This window comes from Electrophorus electricus, chromosome 9, assembly GCF_041902795.1.
Source record: "Electrophorus electricus isolate QZ-2024a chromosome 9, ASM4190279v1, whole genome shotgun sequence".
NCBI lineage: Eukaryota > Metazoa > Chordata > Actinopteri > Gymnotiformes > Gymnotidae > Electrophorus > Electrophorus electricus.
In genome coordinates, this window is record NC_137505.1 from 9,440,550 (window position 1) to 9,455,315 (window position 14,766).

Below are 14,766 nucleotides of genomic sequence, written 5' to 3' on the forward strand. Positions count from 1 at the left end.
TGGATATTTATATATGTATGTACAGAATGTACAGTCCCATCTTGCAATTGACATATTTACAGTTATATGTTACATGGTGGTAATTGAACATATTACAGTTATATTGAACATATTACAGTTATTTCTATTACATATTACAGATTTTGACATGAACAGCTGATCATTTTTTTGTTTTTATTCCTCTTAAAGTTTGAATGTTCAGATTGTCAGTTCTTACAGGTCATAGCTGATCATTAGATAAGTGTATTGGGTTGCATTAATATAAATGTAAAGATCAAAAAAACAAAACCCCACAGTGTAGCTTAAAATAGAGAATAATTCTGTAATATTCCTTTATGTACAACACAATTTCAAATGACCTTATTAACAAACCAGTAAAGACAGGACGAGAAGCAAAGGTCACTTACACGTATTAAATCTTGAAGCAAACAAACTGCAGCTGCAAGTGCCACACTGCCATCCAGTTCCACTCTCTGGTCTGGCGACGGTCATATTACAGGAGCAACGAGAGGCTGCCAACAGTTTCTTTTAGCTTGTCTACTGAGACGGTGAAACTGGCCAACCAGGTGAAAAGCATTGTGAAGGAGAAACGACTTCGACTGCCGACGTGGGAAAGTAGCAGTCAGAGCAGGTCTATTGGAGCAGTGCGATGGACTCTGCCCAACAATGGGCTGCAAGCCCACATCTCTGCACATAGCAACAGTATGTGGTTCCTAGGTGCCCAGTCGGCTAGTTTTAAAGTTCAATTCAAATATTAAATAAAAATGCAGACTTCAGAATTGGTTAAATAGCATAACTGTGCACGTACTTTATTGTAGGTTAACATTAACACGCATTATTGAGGCACCCTCTGGAGAATGTCTAAAAATCAGAGAACCCACATTTTCATACATTTTTCAGTAGTGGTTATGTATTCACCCCACATTCCTTTACATATTTGCGTTTGTCTTCACGTCCATTGCATCCAAACCATACATTTGTCAATATATGCAAAGTAATATAAAACACCCACACCAGTTGGAACCTGTTAACACCACATTCCAAGAGATTTCTCTTGACCTTATCCTAAAGAGATGGTCCTGAGCCTGATGGAAATAATATCTCATACTTGGGAGGACATGGACGACAACAAGCTAAATGAGATCTTCAGCAAGTTCGGCCCAACGCTGAGCCGTCGCGTCATGACAGACGAGAGCGGCAAGTCCAAGGGCTTTGGCTTTGTGAGCTTCGAGAGGCACGAGGATGCCAAAAGGGCTGTGGATGAGATGAACGGGAAGAAGTTGAATGGGAAGCAGCTGTATGTGGCTCGTGCCCAGAAGAAAGGCGAGAGGCAGACAGAGCTCAAACGCAAGTTTGAGCAGATGAAGCAGGACGGCACGACTCGCTACCAGGGAGTGAACCTGTACGTTAAAAACCTAGACGACAGTCTGGACGACGAGCGTCTGCGTAAAGAGTTCTCTCTATTCGGGACATTCACGAGTGCCAAGGTGATGACGGAGGGCGGCCGCTCCAAAGGGTTCGGCTTTGTGTGTTTCTCCTCGCCGGAGGAGGCCACCGAGGCAATGAAGGAGATGAACGGGTGCATCGTAGGCACCAAGCCGCTGTACGTGGCCCTGGCGCAGCGCAAGGAGGAGCGGCAGGCCCACCTCACCCACCAGTACATGCAGCGCATGGCCAGCGTGAGTGCCGTGCGCAACCCAGTGCTCAACCCCTACCAGCCCGCCCCGCCCTCCGGCTACTTCATGATGGCCATTCCACAGGCTCAGAACTGGGCTACCTGCTACCCGAGCAGGCAACTGGCACAGCTCCACCCCAGCACCCGCTGGGCTACGCACAGCATTCAGCCACAGCATTTCCAATACATGCCGAGTACCATCAGGCCCGCTGCAGACCAATCTCTGGGCCAGGAACCTCTCACTGCCTCCGTGCTGGATCTGGAACCTCCGCAGGAGCAGAAGCAGATGTTGGGTGATCGATGGTCTGTTTCCCGTGATCCAGAACATGCACCCCAACCTTGCAGGGACGGGTTTGCTCCTGGAGATCGACAACTTGGAGCTTCTGCTTATGCTGGAGTCTCCTGAGTCTCATTGAAACATTGAAACTGAAAAAATAAAAACGCATTAAAAATTGAAATATTTTTGCCTGGTCCATAGACTCCAGTTTCAGGCCTTGATTACAGTAAACTAAAACAACATGTAAAAAGGCTAAATGATTGACACGTGTACAGTCGGTGACTCCTTTCTTTTTGTTCCTCTTACTGTTCGAATGCTCAGAATGTCAGTTTTTGCAGTTGACAGCTGAGCATTAGGCATGTGTATTGGATTGTATTAATAATACAATTGAGGATTCATTGCTGTTCAGGGACCCAGCAGTGGTAACTTGGCAGTGGTAGGGCTTGAACTAGCAACATTCTGATTACTAGTCAAGTAACCTCTGAATAGTATTATTATGATTAATATTATTAATATATCTTACACTGAGGTCTGCTGAAGCTTACCCAGGATCCTTTGCAGCAGCCTGCCATATGCACAAATCATTACGAAAGGACACAGAATCTCTAAACTCCCTTGTTTTATGTTATTAGTTTGTCTAATTCAATGTTAAAGCACTTTCCCCTGTAAACACTCTTTTTATGACCTCATTTCACCGTTTCATGACTTTATGCCACGAACCAACCAACTATTCTTTTATACAACTCTTTTCAAACACTTCAACCATTGTGGGTAACTACACTATTATACACCTGTAATTCTTGTTATGCTATTTATTTTATTGGTACTGTCGATACATCGATGTTAGGAGAAATACCTCATGAATACTTTAAATGAATCCTTAAAATGACACCTATTCCATTTACTAATGCTAAGCTTGCTACAGTCTGAACTTCTAGCAAGTCAAGAGAAGTCTCATGCAGTTTCTGTATTTTCTATAATTGCTTAATATATGGATGGTTTTAAACTCAATAACATACGCACTTGCAAAATATGTGAATATAAAGGAACAAAAATAAATTAACATAACCACATACCTAAACATCATCTGGTACCATCACCCCATCACCCCTCAATGCAGTATGAGGATGGTCAGATTGTTGTATTTACTAATAGTTACCACTAGTATTAAAATAACAGTAAGCCCAAACTGTTCGACTATGTCCTCTTAAACAAACCTGTGATTTTTTAAATATTTGGACCACATCCTCCTGCAGAATAAAACAATCAGGAAATACAGTTGAGTTGGCCCATACCGCCCTCACATCAGTGTGATTTCCATCAATGACGTGTTATGGCTCTGGGTAAGGAACAATGTTATATTGTTCAATAAACTTTTCACAGGATGCATATTTTTCATTGTTTTAGCAAAGTTTTCGCTACCTCTATACAGCAAACACCAGAATCGACAAGGTTTACATTAATTATAGTCAGTAGAATTAAAGGGAAGAGGCCATATAAAAGGCTGGGATCTACGTTTAGCAGACTCGGCACTGTGTTACTAGATATTGCCCACATTCCAGTAATTTTATTAAGTCCTCTTTAAACAGAAAATAAAGATGCAGACTCAAGAATTAATTGAAGAGAGTAGTAGGTCCATTATTTATTTTGAGCTCAGCGTTACATACAAACGAGGCATAGTCCAGAATATGTCTAATAATCACACAAGGAACACACATTTTTATCCAGTTTTCACAACTGATTATGTGATTGCCACACCTTCTCTACATACTGGTGTTTGAAATCTCCACCACTGTGTTCAACCATACATTATTCAATATATGCAAATTGAGATCTATCATTGTACAAATTGAAGCTTGACCCCAGTATATCCTATTGGAAGATTTTCCTGTTTTTTTTTTTGTTGTTGTTTTTTTTGTTTTTAACAAAGATGATCTCAACTCATACCATCAAACACCTGCAAGATGATGTTGCAGGTCAGTATCACCCTGCTCTTATGGTAAGATAATGAACCTTGCTTAGTCACAGAACTCTCGAAGAGGCTTTCACGTCTTTTAAAAGCCGGGATCTTTCCCAATACTTAGGAAGCTATTTCTCACGGGAACAGTCCAGAGTCATCTGCCGTAGACTTCCACAGAGGCCTTGAAACCACCTGCATCAGAGCCTCTGCTCTGCACTTACAGACCCACAAAGGCCTTAAGATACCCCAGAAACATTATTCCTCTTTATGCTTTCAAACACAGTCTTGCACCACTCTGCACCTGTTGCAGAGAGCTTCAAAGCCTATTATAATTAGATCACAGATCGCCTCATGAAAATACCTTTACCCCAAAACATTTTATTACCTCAGGTGGAACAGTGTGTATAGGCCTAGACCTCTTTAGATGTAACTTAGAATCGCCGGTGACCGCTGTATGCGTTTCTTTGGTTGTACAAGCTCTACTGGAGGACTCGATGAATAGTTGATGATGGAAGAGGGGTATATCAGATTCACCCCTTCTGCCTCCATGTGACAAATTAACACACTGCATAAACTTTTAGAAATAAATCAGTCTTTTAACAAATGGTAAACATTCTCTAGAAAAGATTATCTTGTAACAATTCATTGAGTATATGAACTGTTTTTGTGTCCTTATATCTATAAATGAAAAGTAATAAAACATTATAGATGATAAATAAATTACATAAAATGTATAAAAGTTCACAAATAAGAAAGTGCCTGAGTCTGCACTTTTCTCCACAGATTCAAGAAACTCGTGAAAGTTGGAAGCTATAGAAACACATAGTACAGAATTATAGACTGACTGAGGTGTGAGCAGAAAGATCGCCATGATGTCCTTATATCTAAAGCACTCAAAGCATTGATGCTATGTAAATAAACTGTGATCCGATTGGTTCAATCTAAGTAAATAGATTCACCTACTTTGAAGTTAAAGTTTTTCTCAAAAGGTTAGAACTGGTTGACTATACTTTGCCGTGTTCTGTAATAGAAAATGTAAACATTTATATCTAAAATATTGCACGACAGAAATCAATTCAAGACTAACCTCTAATGACCGCTAGATGGGGGAAGATATTAAGTAATAAATGAGTCCAGATCCTCCTGCCCGACAATACGGTGAGACTCTGTTTTTACGTGTGATGGAAAATGATACGAAACTATGTATTATGTGATTCATATAAAATCACACTGATCCTTTTGTTCTTAAATTAATAATGCTGTTTGCACATTTGTATCCGCCTGTTGCTGATTAAGTTGAACATGTATCAGGAACTGTTAACATCAAGGTCAACTTGACACACAACCCACACTGTTTGGAGACAGTTTGGGTTGGTTTGTGGAAAAAACCAAGCTGAGAGCTGATTGGCTTATAGCCACAGCAACAAAGGAAAGAAGAGCTGCTTAAGAAAAGATGATTGGTTAAAGACAGCACAGGAGTAGTATAACTAGCCACAGTTTTGTATACTCGGGGCTCCCTACCTGAGGAGAGCCAAACATTTATTTTATTCTTTTTCTTATTAAATTACTCTCTTAATCACGTCTGACTTGCTGTTTGTTCAAAATTCCACAACATATGTCATTACTACGCCGCACAAAAAAGACCGCCATATTTGTAGTTCCACAATGTGAAAAGGCGTCATTTTCTATGCAAACGAATGAATAAACACCATGCCATGCCTTGCTGTATCCCCTCTTTGCACCGCTGGACAGACACACTCATGACACTGTACTCATCAAAAGCAGCACCAGAGACGCACTGAGTCATATCCCGCTACACACCTCTCAGGCCAGCTTGTTTGCACGTTTTGTCATAAAACTCAAAATGTCATTTGTTGCCATTATATATAAAATTACCTATTTAAAAAAAACAAATAAATCAAAAAGTACTTGTGGCTAGAGAGACACGTGGCTAATCACCTACAAGAAATAATGTCAGTGATGTTTGGGGCAGGTGTTTCAAACTTGCCCAGACTCTTGAGAAGCACCTAAACGCTCACACAAGGGTGTCCGCTTGCCATAGTGCTGCAAATACTGCAGGAAGGGCTTTGGTGAAACAGGCCACATGGAGGAGCAGAAGACAATCCACACAACTGAAGAAGCCCATAGCTGCCCAGTATGTCAGAATCCACACGGGAGAAGAACCCTGTAGCTGCCCAGTATGTCAGAAGCAATTTGTGCAGCTGGGTAATGAACCATATTTGTACCCATTCGTATGTTGGGAGCAAATCAGTTGAAGACTTGAACAGTATGTTAACAATCAGTTAAAATTACTGTTGATGACAAGAAAACAATGGCTAATATGTTCCTTCACAGCTATGTCACTGGTTGATCTATTTTTGTCAGATTTAGTGCTTGTTTGGGCAAGTGTGTTAAAGTCTTCCTTTGTTTTTGGTTTTGTTCCTTTTCATATAGTTGTTTATTCCTTTTTGTCTAGTGATGTCCATTATCCATTTAAAATCTGTCAAATTAAACAAATGTGAAACGAATTCCATAGTATTCAGATTTGATTGCAAAAGAGACCAACCACTCCCCGTATTTTGAATTTTGCATATACAGTATATGTGCAGTTCCAGCCTAGTCCACTGATCCAAAATCTGGCCCAGATGTATCTGTTGACTGCAAATTTGAATGATTTCTGTGCTCTGCAGCAAAGGAGCGTTTGGTTACTATCTGATGGATTAAAATAGGCTTGTTGGTAGCAAAGACATCACTAAAGTGTACAGAGCAAAGGTACTCCAGGACCAGGATGGGTAAGTAGCAGCTTGATCAGTGGAATCTTCTGTGAGACGTAACAGGACGTCGGTCTTAAATGTAATGTTAGATCAAATGAAAAACTTTAGTGGATTGAAATACAGATAAATAAATCCACTAAAAGTGCATCTGCATCATTGGTTAAAAAGTTGTTCTGCTAGTTGTCTGATTTTGTTCCAGTAATCTAATGTTTCCTGGCACTAGGTGGTTCAAGATTATATTGGTGTTTGCTTTATTTCTGTGTTTTTTTTGACCATAGTCTGCTTGTTTATACTGTCTAACAAATGCAATACTGAGTAGTGAAACACTGACACAATCCCTTTTGGAAGTCAGACATTTGTAATAATTTCAATAATCTACAGTTGTAAGTCAAGAGGGCAGCACCATTTTAAAGTCTAGTTTCCTTTCTCTGTCTCACTTTCTGGAATTTTTCCGTCTGTGTTTTTATTAAAGTTAAAAATGGATAGGGTATTAAAACTCCCTTTCACTGACGTCTCTTCCACTGAACTTGTAGAGAAAGTGATGATATGAAGATGATTATGTTTATCACATTCACTCAGAGATCATTGTCTGAGGGTCATGTTGTACAGTTCACGATGCCCCGGGTTGCAATCAGGAGGTTTAACAGTGATGTGCCAGTTGTCTGTGGTGTTCTATATGATCTAAAAGTCAGACTTACCATTTATCAGTCAAATCAATTAAAGAACATTCATGATCAACAATTTGTGGGTGGCCATGATACTAACAGCGTGGTGGAAATTCCACAAGATATCAAACTCCACACTAACATAAACATAACACTGCTTTCATGTCACTTCCACAAGTAGCCCAAACATAAGATATAGAAAGCAGGTAAGAGCGGAGCAGTCAATGTGCCTAATATGACTGCAAAAGCCTGGCAGGACAGGAGGTATTCCTGCTTCTGCTAATCAGCAAAAGGAAGCTCCTGGCAAAGTGACGTGGACTGCAAAAAAAATCACCAGGAAGGTCAAGCTACAAATGCCAGAGAGGAGCAGGGAGCACCAAAAGTTCCATAGCATCCTGCGGAAAGAGTACCACATAAGCATGGAAACAGTACAGCAACCCATGGTATGAGCATGGACAGATGAGGAAGAGCTGCTAGAACAGTACGTCCCCAATAAGCAGGCAGGATGTGGATCCGTCTCACTATTTCATCGGCAGAAATGCAGGAGCAGGTGATAATACTCCTGGGCCCAGCACTCTTCAACCTGGGTACTTTAAGGAGAACACGGCAGCCTCCCAAAAGTGATACAAAGTCCCAAAATGGCTATTACCTGTGCTGAATAACAGTATGAAGGACAAATCTACCCCTGTCCAAAGTTTAATTGATTTAACTGAATGCCAACTATACTACCACCATCAATCTGTGTAAGGTGTACTTGCAAGTGCCTTTAGCACCAAAAGCAAAAGAACTCAGTGTTTTCAACACATTTCATCCAAGCATCATCATGTGAAATGTTGTTCTTTTCGGAAATTCTTCATCTAAATATGGTTGTGTTGCTAATGAGATCATATTATTTGTTACTCTTTAAACCTTATTATTCCTTTAAGATTCAAAGTCTACTGTGTTAGGAAACCTATGTGAGAATATAAAATCAGCAGTTTCTGCATGCTTGTGTGATGAATACAGAAAGTGATCTCTTATACCTGCGGAATTAAGGCTTCAAATGTCTTGGTGTTCAGACGATATGGAGAGGCTCTGGGAATCTGGAAGGATAAACGTTTGTTTCATTTTCAGGGACTGTTGATCATTTATTTGTCCATTCATTTATTACACTATTAAGGGATTATTAATGTGCACTGGGAGAACAGTATAAAGTTATCAGTCTTCTTTATCAGTCTTCTAACTAAACAGCCTGGTCTTGTAAGGTAACCACATGCACACCTTTCCCTCAGTGATGGCAAGGAGTGGTTTAAACTCACCATGTCATCTGTGATTCTGAGTGTGAGTGCTCCTGCATTTTTCTACACAAAGCCTGGTGAGTTGGCAGTGAAGGCAGAGATACCCATATACAGCATGTTGCTTTCATCAGGTGGCAGTGAAAATGGTGTCGGGGCAAAAGCGGGTTTCTTGTGCACTCCAATGTTGTAAAACTCCCCCTATATAGAGAGCAATGCAGAGATTAACTTATTCTTTTACAGCTCCTGGGTCTTGATTCTTCGTTCAGATTAAACTGTTTTATCAGTGTAACCTTTGTGTAACCTTTTTTTCCTACAAAAGCCCAACAGTGCTTTCTGGATACACTTAGGCACAGTTTTGCAAGTGCTCCTGTTATTCCCTGTTAATTCAGATCTTTGGCTCAGAAAGGCTTTCTTATGATCATTATGGTCATTATTCTTATGCTTTGACAACTTGTGCCTTTTTTAACTTGTGCCTGAAAACCCCTTTACCTATGCCAATGATAAAACACTGATGAACTCCTGCAAACAAGTTGTAGTTTATTAATTAGTGCATTAATCTTAGTTTGGGATCTTTAATGACCATCTTAATCTGTGTATATTATTTGATTGTTGGTTCTTTCCTAGCTGAATGTAACTTCCTCTCACAGTAGTGTACAACTTCCAAGCTTATCAAAGGATAGTGTTGTAGTCAGGACCATTAAAAAATCATTCAAGCAAAGACCAAGATTTTGTAGTGTTTGAATCTGAGACAAGAATGAGACTTATTTAACAATGATTTTACTTTAATTATACCACTCACTGATAATGTATTGTAAATTGTCATTGTCATAAATAATTGTCATTATAAAGGCAGCTGAATATAAACAAATATAAAGCAAAAAGGTTCATATGGTCATTTTTATTATTAAATTAAAACATAGTAATACTTAAATAATTGCTATCTGCCCTTGGGTCAATCATGGAAAGGATTAATTAGATGTGTTCTGTAATGTGTTAAATCCTCTCGATAAATGCATAGCTTTAGCTATATCATAAAACATATGATGAGTCCTTTTCTCATTATTACTTGTGTACAACAAAAGTTTGTGTGACAAGCAGCAACATGTATATTTGCCAATTTATGAAAACGGGAGTATGCGCAGTGGGAGAGTAAATATCTTTTAAAATGACTCTCAATTAATGGCAATGCATTTACAATAAGTCTCTTGCCACAATAACAACACTGTCTGGATTTGCCATCAGCTGGTTGATTGCAGCATCGTGCAGCCTGCAGCCTAGCATTTGTTTGCAGGGGAACATACACTGCCATAATTATTACCATAATGAATTTTTTAAGGAGAAAGAATAGTCTGTACATTAATGTTAAAAATTCCAGATCCAGATAGCAGTGTTTATGTATGTCAGTGGCTGTGCACCAGTACTTGTGAATGTACACACACAAACCTCACCCTTTGGGTCTTCCCCAAGTCCCCTGTCCTGTTCACACTACTAGCTAAGAGCAACCAGCTAACTTGATAGCAGTGTGACTCAATAATAATAATAATAATAATAATAGTAATAATGATAATAATAATAATGATAATATGGCGCTTCCATGCACATCAGCAAGCAAATAGGAACACTAGCACTTGCATGAAATTAAGCATATTAGCATTTCAGAAGGCAGATTATTTAGCCTGCTAAAATAGCAGGTGTGGCAGCAAATGTCTGTTCAAAACACTATGTCACAGGTATGGGTATCATGTATTTGATATAGTATGATTGTTCATGTTTGTAAATTTAAAGCTTACAAATGCTGTATTTACAGTGTATTGCAGGTTATTAAAATGTGGCAGTAATTATTAGGATATAGAGAATTGTAGTGTTTAAACAAATCATTATGTCAGAAGTATGTTTAGGGGAGAATACACCCTGACCCACCCAGAGTTAACACACACTTACCTTACATTATTGATCATAAACTTGAATAGCTACAATACTGTCTGCTAATCATGCAGTTTGAAGTTTGCAAAGTGTGTACCCAGACAAAATCTGTGTTAAAACTTTCCTTTAACACTGAGTCATACATGAGTCAGACATGATTCTGAATAAATGAATGAATGAAAAAATGAAAAGCCTTATTTCATTTCAAACTGCACTTCAGGAACACTGAGCTCAAGTTCTGAGGAAACTTCCCTGCATATTTTCAGGGGTTTTCTGCCTCACCATGCCTGAATCACCTCATAAGGAGCTTGATAATGAGGAGACAGGGTGACTGAGGCAGTGAACACTCCTCACTGAGCATACTGGCTTCCAAGAGCTGGAGCTGGGAAGACCTATAGGTCTGTGACACACACTCCCACCCAGTCCTGATACTAAGAAGGTGGAACCTACAGGCTAATATGCAGCTGCCTGTGCATCAATAGGCGTCTGGGGTGTCCATCACTCAGGGAGGCGTGGCTGAAGGCGTGGCCTTGCAGACTCTGAGAGCTGGCTGAGGTAATCTCTAAAGGAGAGAGTAGTCACCAATAATCATGGAAATGTAGCCATAACTGTACAGTATATTTCACAGCCATGTATATTACATATCACAGACCAGGCTTACCAGAATAAATATTCCACACATACAGCTCATATATATCTCTCTGTGTGTGTGTGTGTGTGTGTGTGTGTGTGTGTGTGTGTGTGTGTGTGTGTGTGTAAAAACATGCTCCTGTTTTAGTCTCAACACAGACAGATATACATGTAGGAGTAGCAAACTGAAGTAAGAGCTCACCTTCACCAGTACATAGTCTCCAGCTTTAACAGTGACAGGGTTGGTATCCGTGGGATAAGAAAGCAAATCCTTTCTTGGAAAAATAACCTTCACATTCCCATCATTCCGACCACAAAGATCTTGAGATGACTTCTTACTTTCCTGCAGAAAACAGACTCAGTCAAGCAAAAACAGCAGATAACATTTGTACAATATAAAAGGCTTGACTAAGCACTGTAGCAGACGTCTCACTAGTGTTATCCAAACCAAGGGTGGTTATTCCCAATGTTATGTAGATGGTCATAAAATTCTGTTATCAGTGTGTATATCGGTAGATCCAATCTCAGCATGACTGGTAGCGCATATTAACACACAAGTGGCAAACACCTTGGGGTAGTTTTCTGTGCATTCGCCAGGCATGTCCTCAAAAGAAGGACACTAACAAGAATCAAAATTAACTAAGACCCCAATCTTCAAACAGTTATTGATGGCAGGTAATACACTAAAGACCACAAGCACAGGGAAACCAGTCATTGGGATTTCCCGGTACCAAAGATGTGAACTGCTCTCAACACTTCAAAAATAACAAAAAGCTCAAAGCATCCAAAACAGACACAATGCTATGCCTAACCAGGGAAGGGTTTCAAATGAAAGGGCCACAGAAACCCATGCGGCAATCGCAAACTAACACCACAAACGGGAAAGTGACCATACAACTCAAATAGACTAAAATAGACCAAACAATGCCCTAAATACATAAACACATAAACTCTATTTGCCCTCCAGAAAAGAACAAAGCCAAAACCAAAATGAAATGCCAAAAGGTGCTAGGGCTGAGCTGATAGACAATGCCATTGTTCATCATCGTTGTCAGACAGACCTCATGATGTTGATCCAGCAGGTCTAAATAAGATAAGGGAGGAGAATTTACTGCAACTATTTATTTTCTTGCAGAAATCTAGTTAAATCGATATGCAAAACATGATGACCAAGACACACAGATGCAGCAATCCCAAATTATTAACAGCAGAAGTGCTCCAAACACAGTTGTAACACAGCATGGCTTCAACCCACTGCAGTACTCACTCCCTCCACTAGGACAAGCTGTTTGCTGTCGATGAAACTGGTGTTGACCTTAGCCGCATCTTCTCGGAATGTAAAGATAAGCTCCTCCAGGCGACAGCTTCTTCACCTCAGCTGGGATATCGTCCCCGAGACGGTGGTATGCCTGAGTTTTCTGTGGGTGTGGTACACACATCTTCATGTCAGAAGGTAAAGCCCAACTGGCAGCCACAAGACCCTTTCAATTCTCCAAATGATAATAGACAATGGTGAATTTCTTGATAGAACCATCACATGAACCAGGGAGAATGTCTGTTTTTTGATAGTGTTAAACACAATGACAAAATAGGATCTCACCTTCCTCATGCTCTAGGCAAACAGGAAGGCTACATTATAGCCCACTTCCCTGATCAAAGAGACCGACTGCTGGTGGTCCTCCTCTGTTTCCCCACAGAAGCCTGTGATGAAGTCACTGCTCAGACTGACCCCTGTAAAAAGAAATTATACATAGATATTTATTCACACAAGACCTATTATAGCTACAATAATTTTATAATTACATACTGAATGTTTGGTAATGATAGGACACCTGGTATTATCTTTCGAATGTTTTCCACAAGCTCAAGGTAGGCTTCCCTAGTATACCTATGAAAACATCCCAGAGCATGATGACTTAAAGTGAGAACTAAGTTTTAACACATGAGACATCAAGAGATTTGAGATAAGCAGGCTAATCTCTACTGTGCTTGTGGTGAGTGCTGTCGTTCTAGGAGCGTTTCTCACCCACACCTCATGGTCTGTAAGACTCTGCTGCTGCCACTCTGAGCTGGCAAGTGGATCTGCTTACAGATGTTCCTCCGCTCTTGGATTAGCTATAACACCTTCAGGAAACATACTCACCCACCCCAGCACAGGTCAAACGAAAACAGCACAAATTGACTATGGCAGTCAAACCTTATTTCACATATCTGATAAGCATAAGGCTTTTTCAATCTGATAATCTATTAATGATCTCTTCTACTGCTCACATCCAAATTTGCGAATCCTAAATTATTATCCAATCTGCTGCTTAAAATGGCCTATGAGCAATATCTGCACATGAATTCAGACTATAAGAAACCGTTCAACTAAATACTTAAACTCTTTGAACATCCACTACACCACACAAGCCATAAACAGTCAGGGCCGGATTACCAATAGATTACCAGAGCAGGCAGTGACCTGTAGGCCCCACACCTTTTAGGGGCCATGCAACAAGGAATTAAAAAAAACAAACATATTAGGAGATAATTTGCAAGGGAGGCCCCAAGATTATGACTGCCTAGGGGCCTCCACAGGGTTTAATCTGCCACTGTAGGCAGTGTACATGTACATGCCCCTAAATGTAATTGGTAACATATTCCATTACATTACTCAAACGAGGAACATACTTTAAAAACTTTGGAATACGTCAACATTGTCCAAGACTATTTCAAATATAACTCACTTTAATTACATTTAAATTACATTTAACAGCATGTATTCTGTGTTCTGTATTTTGTCACCTGCAATGAAATACATTTTAAAAGTACCTTCCCCACACTAGTCATGGGTATCCCAACCAAAAACCACATGCTCACATCCATGACTCTGGGGTTTCTACCTCATCAGGAAAGTCTTTAGGATGTGGCCAGGTGAAGCGAATCCTTGTCAGGGTTTACGAGGGAGACGTGGTGTAGCAGGTCAGAGAATCGTAGGCCTCCTTGCTCATCACGGGAACACGGTGCTGAAACCACGGCTGAGGTGCGAACCAAGCTCCGAGTTGCTGGCCCCGTCCCCAGACACGTCTCTGTAGCTGTTCACGTTTTGACCCAGCAGGGTCACTTCCTTCACCCCCTATGGCCATGATCATTTCATATACTTAGTGTTCACATCTGGCCAAGTTTCACACACAGAAACTAGTAAAGCCAGACTGCACACATAGTCGCTGAAGGGAAGAAACCTGGTCAGACAGCATGCGCACTTCTTCAAGTATGGAGGACACAGGTCTGCTCCTATCCTTCCCCCAGGTAAACGGCACAATGCAGTAGCTGCACATGTTGTCACAGCCCCGCGTGATAGACCTACAGCAGTCAAAGAGGGACAAAATATACTGGATAATCCCACTGTAAGACAAGGTGCCACCAACAAGGCTTGCAGTACACAAGGTCTGTACTGTCAACAGCGTGAAAGGACTTTAAAAGTATCGACACCCCTGATATCAAACCATTGTTTGAAGTGCTACATCTAAAAGCATGAAGGAGCTGAAGATGAGCCACCACGGTGTTTGAAGTTTTATATCCCTTCATAAGTGTAGGAGGGTC